This window comes from Sarcophilus harrisii, chromosome 4, assembly GCF_902635505.1.
Source record: "Sarcophilus harrisii chromosome 4, mSarHar1.11, whole genome shotgun sequence".
In the NCBI taxonomy this organism is placed as follows: domain Eukaryota; kingdom Metazoa; phylum Chordata; class Mammalia; order Dasyuromorphia; family Dasyuridae; genus Sarcophilus; species Sarcophilus harrisii.
The window spans coordinates 154,902,828-154,925,873 of record NC_045429.1 but is presented as its reverse complement, the minus strand read 5'-3'; the positions used below and the strand labels follow the sequence as shown (position 1 = coordinate 154,925,873).

General features: G+C 33.1%; 1 long non-coding RNA gene across 1 annotated transcript in view; it reads left to right on the top strand.

Moving 5' to 3' along the window:
• LOC116423131 overlaps positions 1 to 20,795 on the top strand; it is a 132,609-nt gene extending 111,814 nt beyond the window's left edge. The window contains exons 6-7 of the long non-coding RNA XR_004233597.1: positions 18,652 to 18,722; positions 20,604 to 20,795. This is a non-coding gene — a long non-coding RNA (uncharacterized LOC116423131). The remainder of the gene's footprint in view (positions 1 to 18,651; positions 18,723 to 20,603) is intronic.
• The last annotated feature ends 2,251 nt before the right edge of the window (positions 20,796 to 23,046 follow it).

The following is a 23,046-nucleotide window of genomic DNA, read 5'->3' as shown; positions in this document are numbered from 1 at the left end:
GAAAGATTTGGTTCTTCTCAGCAGTTCAATGATCTAAAGCAATACCAATAGATTCTTGACTGAAAATGCCATCTGCCTCCAGAAAATGATCTAAGGAGACTGAATGTAAATCAACACATATTATGTTGACCTTTAGAGAGCTCATATAAGTAAGAAGCTCTCAGGGCCAAAGGGCACTCTGGGACAGACACAGAGCACTCTGGGAGGAAGCCCACAAGCCCACTTTTGGAGGTGGCATCAGATTCATTCCAACTTTCACCTTGGTGCTGGCTGGAGATATTTGAAAGAAGAGAAGCTGAAGCTGGCAGAGGCAAAAGATTAGTGGCAAGAGCTCTTAGAACCAAGGAGGGAGAGAAGCCTCTAAGAAGCCTCTGTTCCCAGAGAACCATGGTATTTTAAAGAAGAGAACACCAAAACAAACCTCTCCTGAAGTCCATCCAAGATATCTTAAACTGGAAAATTGTTCCACTCCAAGTGTGTGTGGGTTCTGTCCAGAATCTTTTCAAAGATTTGATCTAATTTTGATTCAAAGGGAAACTGCAGAGAGCTCAATGTAATAATAACATGATGCAATATAATATGTTATGATATGATACTATGCACACATACACGCACATATATATATACTATATGTTTAATCCCCTCTAACTCATTTCCAATTTGAATAGATTTTTTTTCCTTTATTAAAGCTTTTTATTTTTCACAACATATGCATGGACAATTCATCAACATTAGCCTTTGAAAATTACCTTTTGTTCAATTTCCCCCCACTTCCCCAATGCCCTCCCCTAGATGGAAAATAGTCCAATATATGTTAAATATGGTAGAAATACATGCTAAATTCAATAAATGCATACATATTTATACAATTATATTGATGCCTAAGAAAAATCAAATCAAACCAGAAAAAAAGAGAAGCAAAGTAAAATGCAAGCAAACAACAATAAAAAGAGTGAAAATGCTATATTGTGAACTACACTCAGTTCCCAAAATCCTCTCTCTGGTTGTAGATGGCTCTTCATCACTAAATGATTGAAACTGTTTTGAATCATCTCATTGTTGAAGAGAGCCACATCCATCAGAATTGATCATTGTATAATCTTATTGTTGCCATGTGTCATGATCTCCTGGTTCTGCTTATTTCACTTAGGCATTAATTCATGTAAGTCTCTATGAGTAGAATTTTAGAACTACTGGCCCTGTTGTTCCATCTCATTTCTCTGTGTCAGTTCTTGCTCTTGTACCTCATTCATATGATATAATTATGGTTTTTACCTTTTCCTACATGATTTTGCTTTTTAAAATTACATTATACTCAGCTCTGCCCCAATCTTTCTTTTGAACTACCTAACTAGTAATGACAATCAGACATATTTTTAATATTTCCTCATTAAAAAAACAGTTTGTCTTTACTGAGTCCCTTCAAATTAGTTTTCAATGTTTACTTTATATATCAAATTTTCTATTAAGTTCAGATTTTTTTTGCAATAAAATCCTTTAAGTCTGGCAATTTATTGAATATCATATTTTTCATTCAGGGTTATGTTTAAGTTTTTAGGATATTTTCAGTCACAATGCTGGTTCTTTTGAATTTTAATATATGATATTCCAAGACCTGTGGTCTTTTATTATATCTATTAATAGCTTAAGCTCTTATTTCTTTACCTAATTTTTTTCTCTACCAATATTATTTGAGTTTTCATTTTTAAACTCTAGCATTAATTTTTGTTGGGTGTGTTATCCAATTCACTCTTTTTTAAAAAAGGCTTTGCTTGTACATATTCTGATTTCCCATTGACATCCTCTGATTTGCATCTTGATTTTCCTTGTCACTATAGTAGTTTTTAATGGTTTGGTACTTTTTGTGGTTATTATATAAATCCCACCTGGTCATCATGTATGATGTTTGTGATATATTACTTTAATTTTCTTCTTAGTATTTTATTTTAAAATTGTTTTCTTAGCTCTCCCATGAATTTTTCTTGGGTGCATAGCCAATTTACATTTTTTTTTCCTTTAGGCTTTGCTTGCAGGTATTTTGTTTTCCCTTTTACATCTTTTGATTTCACATCTTGATCTTGTCATTATAATAGCTTTTAATGGTCATTTTTTTCTTCTTGTTTTCTACCTTATTTCTTGATTTTGAACTTTATGTTAAATTAAAATTGGGTTTTATTCTAGTCATGGGGATAGGAGGGACAGTGTCTTAAGCCTTTGGCTTTTTTGAGCTACTGTTTTCAGTTAGTTCTGTGAGATGGACTTCCAAGGACATGTCACCTGGTGAGGTATATAGTCTCTATTCTTCTAGTTAGTACTTTGGTTACTAGCCATGAAGATCCAGTGTTCTTTTGAAATTGCAATTGATTCTGCACCCCTGATCCCTTGTTACTAAAAGCAATACTGCTTCTTCTGGAAATAAAATAATACTTATATTCAGGGCCTCTCTTCCCTTGGGGCTTGAAATGATATAGTTCTTCTAGACCATGGTCCCTTGTGACAGAAATTATTACTTTTCCTGTATTAGTACCCTTATTCCTTCCTGCTGAAAGAGTTGTTCTCTCCTATTGAACTGTATCCCAGAAGTGGATATAGGCAGTGGGTTTGGCAAAGAGACTCTTTTTTGCACTCAATGCTGGCACAGGGGTCTCTTTTAATCACTTTTTTCCCTGTTGCCAAATCTCCTTATTATTTCATTTTTAGAAGCTTTTGAAACTGCTGCTGCTACCACCTACTCCCCTATGACACAGATTTCTCTATCCAACCTCCTATGTTCCCTTCGGCTAAGATCATATCTAAACTTCACTTTCAGTTTGATTCTGCCACATCAGAATTGAAGTTATTTGGTTTGAAATATTGGACAAGCTTACCTTAGTGCTCCCTGTTTCTCTGCTATTTTGGCTCTACCACATTTATACTTTCTAGAGTCAATATCTTGTTTCTCTGAAAGCTCAGCCCAAATATCATCTTATACATATTCTTTATCTTTTCCTGATACTCTCAGGTGTTAGTACTTTCACAATCTGGCTAGTTCTTGATCCTCTCAGTAATTTTTATCTTTGTTTATATTCTGCATATATAGATATTCAGACTCCTTTCCCTGAGAAGATATGATCTATTTAATTCTAGAGATGGTCTAATTTTTGTTCTCTTGACCATATCATTAAAATAATATATCAACAAAATAATATGAGTCTGTTGACCAAATCCCAGTCCCTATTATAATGAAAGCATTTATGAATGCTTGTTGATTGAATGGCTGATTCAACTATCACCTGTATAGATGCCTCCTAAATCTACTTTCAAAACTTACTTCTTTTCTGATTTCTATCTTCTACTGCCTATAGCACATCTTCATATATGTGACTCAATAGCTCCATAACAGGTCACTCACATGTATCTTGCAGAGTACATATTTCTTCACTAGCCATGTTCCAGAAAAAAAAAAGGAATCGAGAGAGAGAGAGAGAAAACAATGTGCTTCAAAAAATTCAACCACATTTCTATGTATTAATAGCAAAATATAAGAAGCAAGAATAGAAAAGGAAATCCCATTCCAAATAACTACAGAATGCATAAAGTCCCTGGGGATCAGTCTCCTAAAGCATACATTGTAGATTCAAATACAAAATTCTCCTTAAAGAATAAAGAAGAGGAGGACTTAAAACCAGGAGGATCAGTTTTGAAACCTAGGATACTTTATCAAACACCATGACACAAAATTTTTTCTATGGCATAGGACTTTGTAGTAATACCAAAATCACCTAGAGGAACAACAAAAGAAAAAAAAAGAAATAGAAACTTGATTCCATATACTTTCAGTAGGACTATAGAATCATTCAAGACAGTGTCATCAACCAGTTGTCAACATATAATTAATTCCACATTAAAATTTATGTGGAGTAAATCTATTTTTCCTACTATTCGTAGACCTTATCCCTGTGAATACTATGAATAAAGCATCTGACTATTAAATACAGTTTCAGTATAAATTTTATTTTTAAAATTTTCTATTTTTAATTTTTTTTTGTTTCCAACATTCATTTTTATAAGACATTTTGTTCAAGATTTTTCTCCTTCCTTCCCTTGTCCCTCTCCAAGACAGCAAGCAATCTAATACAAGTTAAATATGTACAATACTTTAAAAAGACATTTCCTTATTTATTATGCTGTACAAGACAAGTCAGAACAAAAGGGTAAAAAATCTGAATTCAGTCTATAGTTTTCATTTTGGGTATGGATGGCATTTTTTCATTCTAAGTCTATTGGATTTATCTTGAACCACACTGCATTGTTGAGAATAGCCAAGTCCATCACATTTGATTATCATAATCTTGCTGTTACTATGTATGTTGTTCTCTTGATTCTGATCATTCCACTCAGCATTAGTTCATGTAAGACTTTCCAGGTTTTTATGAAATTAGCCTGCTCATCATTTTTTATTGAACATTACATTCACATATCATAACTTTTTCAGCCATTCGCCAACTGATAGGCATCTGCTCAATTTCCAGTTTCTTGCCAGTACAAAAAGATCAACATAAATTTTAACTTTTTTTTTCATCCCACATTTATATACAATTTTACAAAGACAATAAAAATGTTGAATCTGCAAAAAACAATCCCAAAGAGATATTAAATTGTCCCTAACTACTGACATAACTATACCAATACTTGGTCTACTTCTAAAAATAATTAGGGGAAAAGGAAACCAACATATTCATTTTAAAATGCACATGAGGATTCTTTTTGTGGTGGTAAAGAACTAGAGGTTTCAGAGATGCCCATCAGTTGGGGAGTGACTGAACAGGTTGTGATGTATACTTATGTTGGATTACTACTATGTTATAAAAACTGATGAGCTCAATGGTTTTGTAAAAACATGAAAAATTTTGCATGAAATAATGAAAAGCAAAGTGAGAAGAACCAGGAAAACATTGTATATAATAACAATATTGTTTTGAGAACACCTTTTAGCGAACAAACTATTTTGATTATTATAAATAACCAAATTATCTATAAAGGACATATGGAGAAAGACAGTATCTGCACACAAAGAACTGATATATAGAACTATGTATGGAATAATTTTCATGTATGTGTATGAGTATGTGTGTATATATATATATATATGTATTCATATGTATACACAGCCATATATTATACATATACATATATATATACTTATTTGTATCTAATGGTTGCCATTTCTAGGGTTGGGGGTAGGGGCGGGAAAAAAGAAATTTATATGATAATATTTTTGCATATTTGAAAAGAATAGCAAGTTGCACATAGTAGAGTTGAAGTTTCATATGCAATCATCTTTTATATTGTACTATATTATAGAAGTACTTGTTTTATTCTATAAATTAAAAATAAAATTAAAAAATAAAGAATAACATAATAGAGGAATATTCAGTGCTCATGATTAGTCTATGCCAATATGATAAAAATGACAATACTACCAAAATTAATTTACAATTTTAATGCCATGCAAATCAAAATACCAAGGAATTACATTATGGAGTTTAACAAAATAGTAACAAAATTCATCTGCATAAACAAATGATCTGTAATATTATATATAATCTAAATTTAGAAATGATAAAAAGAAGAAAGAATGAAGGGGGAATAGAACTTGAAAACCTCAGACAACATATAAAGCAGCAGTTATCAAAGCCATCTGCTATTGGTTAAAGAATAAAGAAAGATTCATGGAACAGACTGGGATGGGGGATTAAAAACAATAGAATTTAATAATCTAATATTTTATAAAGTGGAAAATGTGTTATCTAGAGAAAACTTCTGTGAAAACTTGAAAACAATTTGGCAGAAGTTAGGCTAAAACTAACAGCTTACATCACATTCCACAATACATTCTAAATGGAGCCATGACTATATTAATAAAGATCATAGAATGAAAAATTAGAAGAGGAAGAGATCACATACCTATCGTAGCTACATATAAGTGATGTATTCTTGACTAAACAAAAGGTAGAGTCAATTACAAAAGATTAAATAAATAATTTGATTATTTGAAAATGAAAAAAATTTCCATTGACCCCAAATAACTAATAATCATAGGAAGAAAAATCAAAACAACCTTGTAATCCTGCAAATTGGCAAAAATGACCTCCCCAAAATGGCAAAAGTTAATGTTGGAGGGAGGAATTGTAGGAAGACAGACAGATGAATGTATTTTGGTGAAGCTATGACATGGTACATCATTTTGGGAAACAATTTGAACTATGCAAATAAAGTGGCTAAAATGGCCATGCCCTTTGAACCAGAGACTCCATTATTGGGCTTATACCCTAAACAAACCATTAGTTACAAAAAAGTACTTGCATTATTTATAGAGGGTATTTTTTATATTAGTTAAATATTATAAAATAAATTATCATCAATTGGGCTATGGCTAAATAAGTTGTATATAAATATAATGCTGCTGTATGATGTATGAAAGATATAGAGAAGCATGGAAATAGCTATTTGAATTGATTCAGATTGAAGTGACACAGGCGAGATAACAATAAACCTATTTTTTATAATAATGTGAATAGAAAAATAATATACTATCAAAAATCAAATGCAAATGCAATAAAATTATATGCAGCAAATGGGACTTTTATGAAGAGATAGGAGAAGACATCCCCAACCTACCCTTGCCTGGAGCTGAGATGCTCACAGGTGTTAATGCACTGAACACATTTTTGGAGTTTTTCAATATATCTATCAGTTATGCTGATTTTTTTGTTCCCTCTAAAAAATGCTATTTGACTTATGGCATGATTCTTAGGGAGGAATAGGTGGAGTAATACATGGGATAGTGTGATGATATAAGAAACAATATTAATAAGAACTTTTAAAAATAAATTATTGAAATTGTCATTTCATATCTTTAGTGTAGCAACTCTTTTATCCAAGATATATTGTGACAAATGTAAAAATTCCCTTCTTATGATTCTTATTCATGTTTTGTAAATCCCCTAAAGTATATCAATACAACCAGATGGATTCACTTATACATATTTTTATGGGTATCAGTATAGTAGTCTGTCTATCTGCTATACATTTTTCTTACCATATGACTTACTGACCTATTTTCTTTTCTTCTGCTATGTGTTCTTGGTTTTTTATTACCACTTTTTGCTTGTAAATAATTGCTGGTAATGCATCAAATCTATTTTTATACTTCATATTCTTCATCTGTATAATCAGTTGCATTACCTGTCCTTTTGGTCATTCTTAAAATTGACAATTCTGATGGTGAGATTTAAACCTAAACCCACTCTTTTTATTTTACTATTTCTGTCACTTGTAATTGGTCTTTATGACTTTATATTGGCCCAAGAAGATCAGTGCTTGGTAGATGATACCCTAATGTTGAACTACTCTGAATTTATAGGCAGAAAGGCAACAGATGTTTATTAAGTACTTATTATGCAGACACTGTACATACAGCTGATGATACCAATCCAAACAAAAGGAAAAATGTGTCTTCCCTAAAGGAATTTACATTCTAAGGAGTCAAGACAACACACAAAAATGACCTGAAAAGTTGTAGTATCTAAGCAATTGGTTTAAAAGTCTGGAAAGTCAAGAGCTGATCTAGGAGGGGAATAAAGGTTGACTGGTCTTGGCCCTTTTCTCATATGGAAGTTCTGAGAGGAACTCATCAATAGGAAAATTTGTCTGTCTTGGTCAAGGGATTCTCCAAGGTGAGGACACTTCAGGGGAATATGGAAATTCCAGAGTGAGGATACTAGTTCTTGGTGACAAAATACTCTTTAACTATGATAATGGAGTGTTAGTTTTTGTAGGCCCTACCAATCTATAAAAACTTTGAGTATGATCTTCCAAGCCACAAAAAACTAACACTCCACTGTCATAATTATAGAGAATCCTAGCACCACCTCTATGAGTGATGAGATATCAGAGAATGTGAAACATTGTTCTCTTATTATAGATGGAGTGCCATGATAAATATTAAATGAGTGAGCTTGTGCAAAAAAAAAAAAATAACTACTTTGGATCTTGGAGTGGAGGTTGGACTTCAGACTCTTCCCATGTATGTTGCTACCTGTGGATTTACAGCTCTAAGGATTTATTCATGAAATTGAGTCTAGGTGAGAGCATGCTTGTTTTTTTTTTTTTTTCTGTTGATCTCACAAAAAATATATATCATGTTGGGTTGAAAACTAGTTTGGGAATTCCTTTCAGCAATTCAAATCATAAGGTCTTCTGAAATTTATAATCTTAGAGAGTTTCTTGAGGTATTTAGAAGTTAAGTGACTTGGCAATGGTCACACAGCTAATATGTATCAAAACCAGAATATGAAAACAGGTATTAATATAAATATGATATTATGAGGAACTATGTATCTGGTAATATTAAGGATGAATATTAAAATCTTATAGAAGAAAATATATTTTAATTTTGAGTAACATATTGCTTTAGACAATAGTATAAAGATAAAATTAAAATGGAGGAGGAAAAACATTAAGGAGAAAGAACATTAAAGGTTTGAATGAAAGAATTAAATGAAAGATTGTTTCTAACCTGGCAATAATCAGTGTTGTTGTTTTAATCAGTTGGACCATGTATTTGTTATCATTGAAACTGAAAAAAAAAAGTTGATTGATTTTTTTTTTCCAATTAATAATGCTGGCATGAGACAGGGTTAATGTCGATTTCAGCTCATTGCATTATGCATCAGTTTTGCAGATGGCTTTGAACACTGGGTTTTGCTTGTTCCTCCAAACCATGTTTCGTCTTATCCAACAATTCTCATGCACAGAGAGTGATAGGAAGTACAGGTGAGTACCAGAAAGTGGTACCATATGTAGTCATTACATGCATTCTGCACTTGGGACATAATGATGATGTGTTTTCTATATGTGAGTTACTCTTGCTTCCTTCTTTATAAGTCAGATGGTTTAAGACAGTTGAACACAATTTTTTTCCCCCTGCGGTGCAACTGTTTACATTTTCCACTGAGCCTTGGAGCTCTTGTTTTTATGAGAAAAACCACTAAGAAATATGCTAAGTCTCTTTGAGTGAATAATGTGAATTGGAGAAAGGATCCACAGATTTCTTCCTCAGCAGTTATTTTCCATCTGAGTGATTTCTGGATAGTTAGTATATAAAGCTCTGTTAGTGCTGGCTGGGTGCAAATTGCCATCTGAAGAAGACGGCTTTATACCACTACCCATTTAAAGCAGAATGGGACCCCTGTAGTAGGAATAACCTCTTTAACCAAATATCAAACAAATTAACCTTTTAGTGTATTCATATGAGCCTCTCCTGAGAAGGTGCACTCCAGTGACATCACTGACAGCAAAGGTTAGCCTAAGTGTAAAATGAAATCATCCGGCAAGGAGGGCCCGGAGGGAAAATCAAGCTTTGTAATTAGATTGAAGGCTCCTAGGAAACAAGCCCTGTTGCAGGAAGAGCATTTGCAGAAACTAATTGGGATATGCTTTTGCATCAGTACTGGTATACTGCATCACTTACTGCCTCAAAAATAGCTGTAATTGTGGATGATGATTGAGTCATTTCCTAAATTTAGTATCCCAGACCGAACGCGAATTAAATGACTAACCATGCACTTGACTTTGAGATTTGTCTCTTCTGGGGGCTCAGATCTCCAGAAAGATTTCTGTCTTTAGGCTGGATGAGATTTGGGATGGATTTGGAAAGTTACAGGCAATGGAGGGAGGCAGAGTGCAAACAGATGCTGGGTGAGCTGCCCCTTCTCTCCTTGGCTCTGCCAATATACCTCCATTCTAACTGGCACCATTCCTGTTGTTTTCCAGCCCGGAGTCTGTTATTGAGACTGCCAATTGTTCTGAATTGTTTCTGTGGTGAATTAGTGAAAAGGAGAAATGGTTATTAGGGGAATAAACTGAGATTGCCACACTCATTACTGAAGCAACTAGACCTAAATACAAACTGAGTTCTTTACAGTTGAAAGGTGAGTTGAGCCCTGACCAATTTCTCTCTTTCAATCCTTTCTTCCCAGGAGATCACTTAGAACATTCATCTAAACCTCACTCTTATTTTATTTGCAGGATCAGTCTTTAGATTTAAACCATTCAATTCTGAGATACTGATACTCAGTGTATCAATTTCTTCCAGCCTTCAGGAAAAAGGAAAGGGGGTGCCTTGTTTATTTTATTTAGCCAAAGGAGCACAATAAATAAATATTCATAAAAATTGCCAAAAGATTGAGGGCATAGAAAATGCTGCCACTCATGAGGAACTCTCATTATTTATGAATCATCAATTTTAGCATATCATCATTACCATCCCAAAACAATAACCTATTCTTAGGTTCACATTAAATCCATTTCTTTCACATATCTGGATTGCTTTTAAATTCTCCACTGACTAATCTCTAGGCCTATTTCAAGTCAGAATCTGAATATTATTTACCATCTGCCTCCAAGGGATGCACTTGCCAAGTCCCTTAATTTGCTATAATTGGCAGGTTTTCAGTGTACATAATTCATATAAAAAAGCGATTCTGAAAAAGAAGATTAATTAAACCGTTTCTTCTGGGCCCCTAAAATTGCAGTGGTTTCCAAGAGGACGACTTTAAGGCCTTAAGGTCTTCTTTGTGTATATGCTGTCACAGCTGAGCACATTAAAAATGTATGCTGGGTTGGTCCCTGGTGCCTCTGTGCTGGTCAGAGGGATGTCATTGGCACCTGGGTAACAGCACATATACTCACTGAATTAAACAGTTCCCATTTGCATTTCTGTCTTTTGTTCCAAGCTTTCCAGACACTAGAAACTCCTAGACTGCAGTATAATTTATGGATACCTCTGTGTAGGCAATTCTAGTGCTGATATGATAGGAAAAACTTGCAGGAAGAAAAACACCACTACCTCCATCCAGATGTACAGAATTCAAAATAGAACAAGTGAGAGCTCACAACCTGATTGAGAGAAACCATACAGGTGTCCAGTAAAGAGATAATATAGTTCCCTTTTTTAAGTCAGTTTCAACTCTTTGTAACCGTAATGAATATTATGAGCAAAGATACTGCATTTCCTTCTCTAGCTCATTTTAAAGAGGAGGAAACTGAGGCAAAGAAGGTTAAGTGAGTTGCCCAAGATCACATAGTAAGTGTCTGAGGCTGGATTTGAATTGATGAAGATGAGTTTTCCTTACTGCAGTCCTGGTGCAGAACTATCTATTGTGTCATCTATCTTCCTCAAAAGAAATTATACATTCTTCCATTTTTCTTTTTCTTCCAGTCTCATGCCAAGCTCATGATCCAGAATGTTGCTTTGTTCTTACCTTTGTAAGAGTTTCTGGATCCTTCTATAACATCTGAATAATGTGATCCCAGCTACTTTTCCCTTACTCAGTTACTTCCTGTCAATAGTTGGTAACTTTCAGCCTAGGTTGAAAAAAAAAAAAGAAATGGATCATATTCTAGGGGGAATTTTTCTCCTCTGAGTTCAGGCATAGAAACTATCCATAGTATCTTATTCTCTTTCTTGTGACTTCTTATAGTGAGTTGGTCATGTGCAATTTCATCTTACTCTTTTTCTTGTGACTTCTTGGGGTGGGTTGGTCATGTGCAGTTAATGGAAGAGTTGAAAGGAAAAAATAAGGGAAGTTAGAATATTTTGATAATGTGCTCATAGTTTTTGTGGTTGTGATGATTATAAAATGTAGTTATCTCGGATCTGTCTTTGGATTAAGGAGTTAATGACTCATAACCTGAAGGTGAGATCTGGTTTTAAATCTAGATGACAAGTGGGAAAAGTTATTATTCCCTATTGACTCTCTATCAGTTGAGCTTAAAAAATAACAGGGGACTAATAGCAGAACATCTGGGAGCCCAAATTAATTAGGGCAAGCAGCAATGGAAAAAAAGATCCAGTAAGATACCATAAGATCCTAGCCATGAAGTCTCAGGATCAAATGATATAGATGGAAAAGGTGTTAATTTCTTTTTTTTTTTTTTTGGTAAAGATTATTTATTTATAAGCAATGGCTAATGGTGAACACATCCAAAAGATTGAATTGTAGAATTTGCATCAAGTGGCCTTTTAGAAATAGATAAAATTTAAAGGAGGAACAGCCTTTTGTGGTATCAGAATTTTGGCCAGTGAGTTTGAAGTGAAGTGACTATATGATAAAATCTGGGGCAAGAAAAGGGAAAACTATCTAAACCCAGATTTCTATATGCCTTAGACTGAGCTGAAGAAGTAGATTAATGATCTGTCTGATATCCCATTTAGAAACTGATAGGAATGTACTTTCAAAGAACACTGACCAAATGAGCAGAGATATCTTTACATTTCAAAACACAAAAGGCTATTTCAGTGATAGGAATATCTTGTCTTTGTCTTGTAAGATGAAGTGGATGCCAGTACAGCACCCTGGGAAATTACTTATGTTTTATTGAATGTAAGCTGTGATCATAATTTCACAATAAGTAAAAATTTTGGATATGTTTAACTTGTGGTTCTTAAGCATTTTTTTATGTATGCTATAGACCCTTTTAGCAATTTGGTGAAGCTTATGGGCCTGTTTTTGAAATAGTCCTTTTACATAATTGAAAGACAATGCTAAATTTCAATTAGAGAATAGTGAAAATAGGGATACAACTTTTTTCCCATTCAATTTCATTAATCTTCTGATGGTTCAGGATTCTTTGAAGCCTAGGATAATTCCGGCTTCTCTTTTAGAAAAAAAATATTATGTAGAATTGGTGAGATGTCAAGGTCTTATCCAAATATAAATGCAAATTATCAGTCTTTTTTTTTTTTTTAAATATTGCCTTGGATTTCCTTTGTAGTGGTTTAGGATTAGGAATGGATCAAGTCACTTGATAGTTATCCAAATTATTCGATTAATTACATAAACAGGGAAATTGGGCCCTTCGTTCTACTTTCCAAATTGTGACCAACAATCATTTTGCTCTATTGATCAAGTGATTTTTGTAAGTAATAGAAATTTATATTTTCTAATTTTGGATGAAGATGTTGCAATCAGAAAAATTTTTGTGAAAGCCCTCCAGTGTGAAGACTGAGTTACCACGCTGGATGCCTTAGAATCAGCCAGAGTCAGGATAAGCAAAACTCCTTTGTCTTTATTCTTGGTCTTTAGGGGTAGAAGTGAAGGGGATGGACGCAGGATCTCCATGACCTTCTTTCTCCTCCTTTACTGCCAAAGTGACTCTGACTTGTCTTACTCCACCTCCTAATCCCTTCTACATTTCTCTGTTTACACCAAAAGATCAAGCCAGCACAGAATAGTGGGAAGGGCCATTTTCCAAGCATATGCTAATAGAGTATTGTCCAATTGGTAATTAGCCATAAGTGCTCTGTTATCTGATTCCAATGCATCAACTCAGAATTTCAGCCCTTTACACTCCAGGTCCCTGCTAAACCTAAGGTTCTTACGTTTTTCTTATATGTGTCATGAACCCCTTTGGCAGTTTGATGAAGTCTATTTTTCATTTTGATAATTTCATCCTATATCTATAGATCATTCTCATAAAATTTGAAAAAACTAATAATAATATCAGCTCATATTTATATAATTTATAAGACACACTACAAATATCTCATCTTCTTAACAACCCTGAGAAGTAGGTGCTTACTATTATGCCCATTTTGCAAATATGAAAAATTAGACAGACTGATGTTAAATGGCTTGTAAAGGATCACAAACTAGTAAGTATCTGAGGACAGATTTGAAATGAGGGGCCTTCCTGACTCCAGGTTTTGTGTCCTATCCAATATTCCATGTGGCTGCCTTTAATAGGGATGCAAGTTGGTAATTGCTGTTGTCTTTTCTGGGTTTCCATGTCTGAGTTACTACCAAATAAAGAATTTCTATTCAAGATTTTTGACCTCTTTGAGGTCATTTGAAAATCAATTCCCAAGTACCTTTAAGAATGAGTCATCTCCAACATAACTTATGTCAGGTTTGAATTTGAGAAATTATGCAGCTTTTCAAAGATTCTCGACATCTCCTTTATACAAAATTCATCTTTTTAACACACATTTTCCACATTCTTCTTGAAAAATTGCAGTCTCAGAAGGCTAAAAAACACAGATGACCCAAATGGCAATGAAAAACTCAGGATGAGTAAAAGTAGACTATTTCACAAAATTAATAATTTGCATACAAGAAGTGGTATAACATTTTGACAACTTGAGTAGAAAAGAGGGAAATGGTCATAAACAGGATTAGGAGGGACATAGCTTGAGTGTTTCACATTATGAAATAGGAAACAGAAAAAGTCTTAGAGAAGGGACTTACACACATTAGATTGATTTTTTACAAAGGATTTCTGGAATGGCACAGGCAGGGATTGTATAGGATGGAGAGATATATATGGATTCTAAAAAAAAAAAATAATTTTGTGGAGGGAGTATGCAGATGAGATCAGAGAGATGTCAATATAATAAAATAAGCCACCAGGGGAGATGTTTAAGGAAGTCAAAAGTTGCCTATTTCAAAGAAAAATTGAAAGTGTAAAGATAATATTCCCTATCAAAAACTGAACTGATTATCTTCACAAGGCATAAAATATAATTATTTAGCCAATAATACCAACAAAGTATATATCCTTAAACAATCAGAATTGACATGTTTAATGCAGAAAATCTGGTTAGGTAGAGAGATTATGCAATTTGTTTTAAAGTAATATAATACATTAAAATGATATTATTATTTAAACTATAACCTGAAATGATAAAATACATAAATAAAAGTAAAACATTTGTCCTGTGGGATCATGATATGTCTACCAATTTTCAATATAACACAAATTTCTATGTCTTATTACAATGTCTATCTGGAAGCACTCCCAGAGAGTTCTTAGAAGGCTTAATAATAATGGGAATTACATTGTTCAGATACTCTACTGGAAAATGCATAATGTTGTAGAAAGTATGTGTGTCAAGACTGAGTTTAAAGTATAAAAAATAGGTATGTGCCCTTAGATTTGAGGACATCAAATGTCTACATTGGATAAACCCTATAAAAAAATAAAGCCTATCCTTCTATATATTGTAGTAGGTCATGATAATTGGCTTATATGACATCATCCTTGAACTGTCCCAGGATATATCTTTAATGCCTTATCTTCCCTTTTAAAATAAAGATAGGGATGGTTTCCTTGCCACAGGGACTTTCTGGGCAAGGAATTCCCCCTAACAATGCAGTTTGGTATTAACTGTTAATAGTCCCGTTTCAGGTATACTCTGTGGAATTAAAAAAAAAAAAAAGTGTTATTCTAAAGCAGCACATACTATAGAAACATTCTGAGAAGGAGGAAAAAAAAAAAAAAACCTGACCTCAATTGCTTCAACCAGAGGCAAAACAGTCACAATGCATCCTCATGCAAGATCTTTTCATCTGAATTTCAAAATCCTTTATAGAAAAACAAGTGTGATCAGACTATTTTGAAAACACAGGGATATGTAGTACATGGATGTGGGCATCCAATTGTTGAAGGATGGCTAAGATGCTGGAGAAGAGGCATAAGTGTCTCTCTAATCCTCCAAAGATCTCATTAATTCTCAAAAGCCTAAGGTTGGTTTGCCCAGGACTCTGGGCTGCTAGGCTATTCTATTGCTATGCAATTTTATTTCTTCCCTTAGGGCAGTGACTTCATAATACATAGAAACCTTTCACTTGTTACATCCAGGTCTAGGAAATAACTTGGGCTGTGACTGATGCTTTCCTCAGACTACTGGGAATGCAACAACACTCACTCATTTGCTGTCGGATATACCGAACCTTAGCAGTGCTCTTGTGCAATTGAAACTCAGTAAGTTAGAAGCCAAGCTCATTAATAATTGACTTACATTGGGGATGTCATTTTTGCCAAGGATATTTTATGCATGAATTCGGGTGTGTATTTCATGCCCAATTCATAATGTAAAATTAAAAACTTAAGTGTCTGCCTGCAAGCATCTGCCCTAAACCCAGGGAATGACATGGTTGAAAACCAGCTTTCAATACGCACAAGAGTGAGGTGAAATGGATGAAAGGGTGATAAACTCCGCTTCCTTTGAATCCCATTAAGTTTTTCCCCCTAAAAAGCATTAGGGCACACTTCACTTCCTGACCAATGTGAGATCATCTCTAATAGAATGATCCTTGCCCCTGTCATTTTTTGCTCCTCTTGTCTTCTTTTGAGGAAAAATAATTTTGATCATTAACTTCAACTAGCCTGATATTCTTTCTTTTAACTTTATCCACAGTGAACTTAACCCTCACCTTTCCTCTAAGTGATGTGGCTAACTAACTGTGTATCCTGGAGATAAGACATTGTCAGAAGTTCTCTGCTGAGTGATATGAGGAACTACATTTATTTTGATCATGTGATTATCTTATATTTAATTATGCCTTACATTTCTATAGCATACAGTTCACAACGTGCTTTGGCATAAATAAAAAATAAATAATAAAAATAATGACAGAATTTATATAAAACTTTACAGTTTGTAATATGACGACATACATAATTATTACAGTAGTGAGTGTATCTTTATATAGTACTCTGCATTGCTCAAAATACTTTAGAAAATATAATAATAATAATAACAGTAATGATAGAGTATTTTTGCATAGTATTTTCTAATTTACAGTTTACAAAGTACTTTGGCATACATAGTATCATCAAAATTAAAAAAAAAAAATTCCCTCAAACTTCCTGAGCCCTCTTGCTTATATAAACCCACAATGAGACAGCTAGGTGGGTCAGTGGATAGAGCATTAAACCTGAGGTCAAGAAGACCTGAGTTCAAATATGGTGTCAGACACTAGCTCTGTGATCCTGGGCAAATGACTTAATTTCTGCTTATCTTAATCAGTTGGATAAGAAAATGCAAAAATACTCTAGTATCTCTGCAAAGAAAATTCCAGGAACAACATTTGCATGTTATGGTCCAAGGGAATCATAAAAAGTCAGACATGAATGAATAACTGAACAACAATTGGTAAAAATAAGAATAATTATATAATTTTATAAACTATTTTACCACTTAAAAAGAGCTTTAGTATACATGATAATAATGATATACCATTTTTATATAACACTTTGTAGTTCATGAAGGATTTTCTCAGAACCAATCTAGTGAGGTATATGAAGCAAGTATATTTTTAATAATGCCTTTTTAATTTTCAAAATATATGGAAAGATAGTTTTCAACATTTACTTTTTTATTTCTTTTTTTATTAAATCTTTTTATTTTTAAACCTATGCATAGGCAATTTTCAACATTTTACCCTTGTAAAAGCTTGTGTTCCAAATTTTTTTCCCTCCCTTCCCCCACCCCCTTCCTTAGATGGCAAGTAATCCAATATAAGTTAAACATGTACAGTTCTTCTATACATTTTTTCACAATTATCATACTGCACAAGAAAAATCAAATCAAAAAGAAAAAAATGATGAAGAAAACAAAATACAAGCAAAAAACAATAAAAAAGTGAAAATGCTATGTTGTGATCCACTCTCAGTCCCCACAGTCCTTTCTCAGGGGTAGATGGTTCTCTTCATCAAAGACTATTGGAACTGGCCTGAATCACCTTGCAAGTGAAAAGAGCCATGTCTCTCAGAACTGATCATCATATAATTTCACTGTTGCTGTGTACAATGTTCTATTGGTTCTATTCACTTCACTCAGCATGACTTCTTGTAAATCTCTCCTGGTCTCTATAAAATCATCCTGCCCATTATTTCTTATAAAACAATAATATTCCATATGAACATTCACTCAATTTCCACTTCCTTGCCATTACAAAAAGGCTGCCATAAACATTTTGCACACATAGGTCCTTTTCCCTTTTTTTATGATCTCTTTGGGATACAGGTCAGTTGAGACACTGCTGGATCAAAGGATATGCACAGTTTGATAGCCCTTGGGGCATAGTTCCAAATTACTGTCCAGAATGGTTGAATCAGTTCATAACACCACCAATATATTAGTATTCTATATTTCCCCATTCTCTCCAACATTCATCATCATCTTAGTCAATCTGAGAGATGTGTAAGGTAATGCAAATATTATCATGCTCATTCCATCTTACTGAAGTAGAAAGATATATCTTTCATAGATGAATTATCCAGTGTTGTATCCTGAACAAAATCTACATAGAAAGATTCTTTATAGACAATGAGATTCTTCAAATATAATTATTTCAATATTATTGAATCCTGGGAAATTACTCAACTGAAAAAAAGTTGCACCTAGTAATCTATCTAGAAAAAAAAAAACAAATGGATAAAAAATGGATATTACCAAAATATAATTAAGTAGAATAGGGAATTAATTCAATTCGTCACTTAGTGTTTTCATTTTGGAAAAGTTCTGAAGATTGACAATAGGACAAGAGAGACTAGAACTAAATAGAGAGATGAGAATGTTCTATATTAGATCTGGCAAATTATACAGAAATTTTAGTGATTTCATACCACTCATTGCTACTAATAGAGAGAAATACAATAATCTGGAAAATAGTAACATCACTTCTATTCTCAAAATTATCACCATAATTCACTCCTTGCTGTTTTGAGCAAGCCCTGACAGTCATTGTTCACTGAAGTACCTCCTGTGGTACTTCATATTAACTATATTATTATTCATCTTAACCAATTATTACTCCACAGGGTAGGCAAGCCTGCTTGCCTGAAGCAGCACAGGTTACTCTGAGGGAGAGAAAAGAGGCAGTAGATTCCAGGTAAGTTGGACCAGCAGTACCATCATGATCCTAATGACCCTTCAGAACCCACTGGAGACAACTCAGGAACCTGGACCCAATAGCAATGTTTCATACCTATTGCCTTCAGTCTTCAATCTGAGAAGCAATCTATGTGGAGATACAACTTTTCTAGCATGTGCTATGGATATAGCTACTGAAGACCTAGAGAAGAAATCCTCTTCTATCAAAGTCCTTGACACTGTCAAATGGTTTGACATTAGAAATTAATATTAATTTTATTCATAGAAATGATATGGAAACAACATTACTATCTGCATTGTTACTGTGTCTAAGGAGCTTGACTTTCCATTTAACTTTAGCCAAAACCTTCTATTTATGTTTGTCTTCCCCTAGAATGCAAGTTTTTTGAGAGCAGGGAATGTCTTACTTTTCTTTTTTTTATTTCCAGCACTTAGCATAGTTCTATGCACATATAGCAAACTCTTAAAGCTGTTTTTTCCTATCCATACACTCACTTATTCATCAATTCATTCAACAAACGATAAGGCAATTCCTCAATAACATCTTTTAGTGAAAGTGAGTGCTTGTAATAATCATGCTATATTTTGATTCCTAGTCTCCTCTTTGGTAATGTTCCCTTATTCACTGACCTCTGCACAGCTACATTAGTAGTAAAGGGGTTATGGTAACAAAGCTTAGTCAGATTGGATATCTGACTGTCATGTTTATAAGCTCTTAGTAATTTCCTCACAAGAAAAGGTAGTATCTGTAAATCACAAAGAAAACTTGAACAATAGTCACATTTAGATTGAGTTCTAGATGAAACATTTTAGGAAGGGTAATAACAAGCTGGAACAGTTCAAGAAGGATAACCAGGGAAGTGCAAAGCCATAAATTCATTCCATATATGGACTGGTGAAAAGAACTTTGGATATTTAAAAGAGTTTTGGGTATTGTCTAGTTCCTCTGCTAAAAGTAATGATTCTAAGGCTCTGAGTTCCCTTTTTATTTTTCTTTTTTGGGGGAGATAAAATTTCTGAGTTAGAATACCCATATTTAAACTCAGTCTTCATCAGCAACTCATGAGATAAAGAAGAAAGAGTTATCTGATATTGGAGCTAGGAATTGAGATACACAGTTTTGGTTTATGTTCTAAATCAAAACAGCAAGGAGTGAAGAACTTACTTATGGCCCTGGGATCAGAAATATGAACCCTTGATTCATTGGAAACTGCCAGGAATTTTTATCAGAGAATTACTTATCTTTGAAAAGTAAAAGTATAAAAAGTCACAAGACTTAAAGTCTGATACAAGATTCAAATCAATATTGTTTTCCCAGAAGAAAATTTCCTAGTTTCTATTTCTCATTTTATTAGAGACCAGTTGAAACTAATATGCCCACAAAAGGAAAAAAAAATACACAATGTTCCCATGACCAGAACCTAAAGTTTTTTAAATAGGCTTCTGTAGTACAGAGGGATAAAGATGAGAAGAAGCACTTATTCTTTCATTGATAAGCTATAAAATGATAAAAAGCATAAAATGAGCTTTGCTGTTTGAAAAAAAAAAGAACTAAATTAATAGTAGTGCAATACCAACCAACTACTTCTGATCCCAAATTTCCCTACCTCAAGGTCTATTTCTTCTATCCTACTTCTTTTCTGAACTCTAATAAAGAGAGAAAGTATTGATCTATTTTTTTTTAGTTACAAATCATAAAATCTTAAGTGTAGAAGGTAGCTCAGTAGTTCTTTAGTTCAATACTCCTTATTATATAAATGAAGAAACTGAGGTTCAGAAAATATATCTGTCCTTGTTATTCATTTGAGGATACTTAGTCTTTTGATAGATAAGGTTATATTTATCACCAAATAATCTTACTGTAATTTTTTTCTTAAAGGAGGATAAAGAGCAATGTAAGATCCTGGAGATTATGGAGTGTATATGTTTCTTTCCTTCCATTCCAATGGCTAGCAGCATTCTTTGCACATATGAGGTGGTATTTAAGAGTTGGCTGAGTTGAGTTGATTGTATTATCTATGCTCTTGGTTCAGTGTCTAAAACAACATTGTAAATGCAATAAAATAATCAATTGAGTATGTAATAAGTACCTATTCTATGCCAAACATTATGCTAAGGAAGCGAAGCAATTAATATACTCAAAGAGTTTATATTCTCACAAGACAACAAGTACATATAGAATAAATATAAATAAATAATATATTTACAAATATAAAGTAGTAAGAATACAAGGAGTAAGAAGAAACATATTAGCAATTAGCAGGGGCAGGGATCACAAAAGTCATCATATGGAGCTTAAGCTGCTTCTTGTAACAACAATATTATTTTAAAAACAACTTTGAGTGACTAAGTCATTTTGACTATTATAAATACCCCAATTAATTACAAGGGACCCGTGAATGAAGATGCTATCTGTATCCAGCAAAATATATAGGGGATAGAAAAAAAAAGAAAGAAAAGAAATTTACATCATTATTTTATTCAAAAAGAATAGCAAGTTTTCATATAGATTTACAGTTTGGTGGGCAATTATTTTTTGTTCTACTATGTTATGGAAATGTTTGTTTTATTATATAAATCAAACATGATACATAAAAATTAAAGAAAAAAGAAATAATTCTATGAAGATCACTGACTCCTTGTAGGTTTTTTAACAATGGTTCAGAAATAGTTTTTGCATGCAACTTGAGTGAGGGAAATGATTCTTTACACAATATTATTTCATCTACAAAATGAAATCTCAGAAGAATTTTTAAATGGATTTTGAGTTTGTTTTGAAAAATTTACATTTTTTTGACTCTTTTTATAAGATTGCATCTACCCCAAGGTAAACAATCTGAGTACCCTTCTTTTAGCTTTCTGGGCCTAGCATTCAAATTTTACTTTTTGTTCTCCACCTCCCACTTTCTTATTAATATGGAACTTACTGAAACCCTGCTCATTTATTATTTAAATATTCAACAGGTGCCTATTATGTACAATAGATAATATTGGTAGTAAGTTACAGATAAAGATAAATAAAACATAGTCATTACCCTCAAGGATTATACATTTTTATGAAATAAAATAAAATAAAATATGGAACTATATAAAAGTAATAAAATATGTAAATTACACAGAAATAATATAAAATGAGATGATGAAGAAATCATTCAATTATGGGAAAATCAATGAAAATTTGGCAGAAGAGGATAATATCCTCTTGAAGGAGGAACCATAGAGTTAATTTTCACAAATGAGGACCCTGGAATTTCCAAGTAAACACAGTATATGACAGAGTCAAGATTTGAATTCAAGTACTCTAAATCCAAATTCAATATCCTTTGTATAACACCACGTTGCTTCCTTGTTTTTCATTGAGATTAAAAAGACTTTAGGAACCAGAGATTAATGGAGAGAGAATTAGAGTAATATAAAGTATAGAAAATTGAACATACAAAAGGAAGTAGAGAATGTGTTATAGTGATTGTTATTCACTGACATAATTCTGGTATGTTAGATCTCACTATAGTATATGTAACACATATGTAATCCTTTGGCATTACTGTGCTATAAATTGTGGAAGTCCAAATATATATATCCCTCAGATTTACCCTTTTAAACACTCAAAAGCTTTCTTTTTTCTATATCTAGTGGGGAATACCCTTTTGGAAGTCTGTGATAAGCTGCCCTGGTGGCCATCAAGGCAAAAGCCCTCATGGATGGAAAGTCATTAAAATGAATACTGAAGAGTGCCCATATTCTTGGACTTCTTAGGAAAAGGCTGGTTCAACCAATCTAGAAATCTGCTACTGGACCCATTCCCTAGCCTATTATTCCTGGTATAAAATATTAGAGACAATAAAATATGTTAAGTTAGGAAAATATCCAATTTAATTGAAAAAAACTAAAGGCTGACTTAATTAATCTTTTTTTTTTTTTAAAGACTTGCATGCTCAAAACTTTTATCTATCTGAATGCAATGATTGGACATATGAATCAAACTAAAGTCTGTATAAATGAGTAATGAACTCAGGTAAAATTTCCATGTATACAAAACATATATACATATACATACCCATACACACATATATTATGGGTAATGAGATAAAGACACTGATGGGGAATTGAATTTAAAGCCTTTATATAAAGTCTGTTCTTAAGTTTATATCAAGATCAATACATATGGCATACAAATTTTCATAAAATATGACACTGCACATTGCTTCTTGAACAAATAATTCAATATTTTTATAAGTGCAGAATATTTTGGAATGATAAATATAATTAAATACAACCAATCTGCATGAATAAAAGCCATGTGGAATTCTTTAAGAAATTAC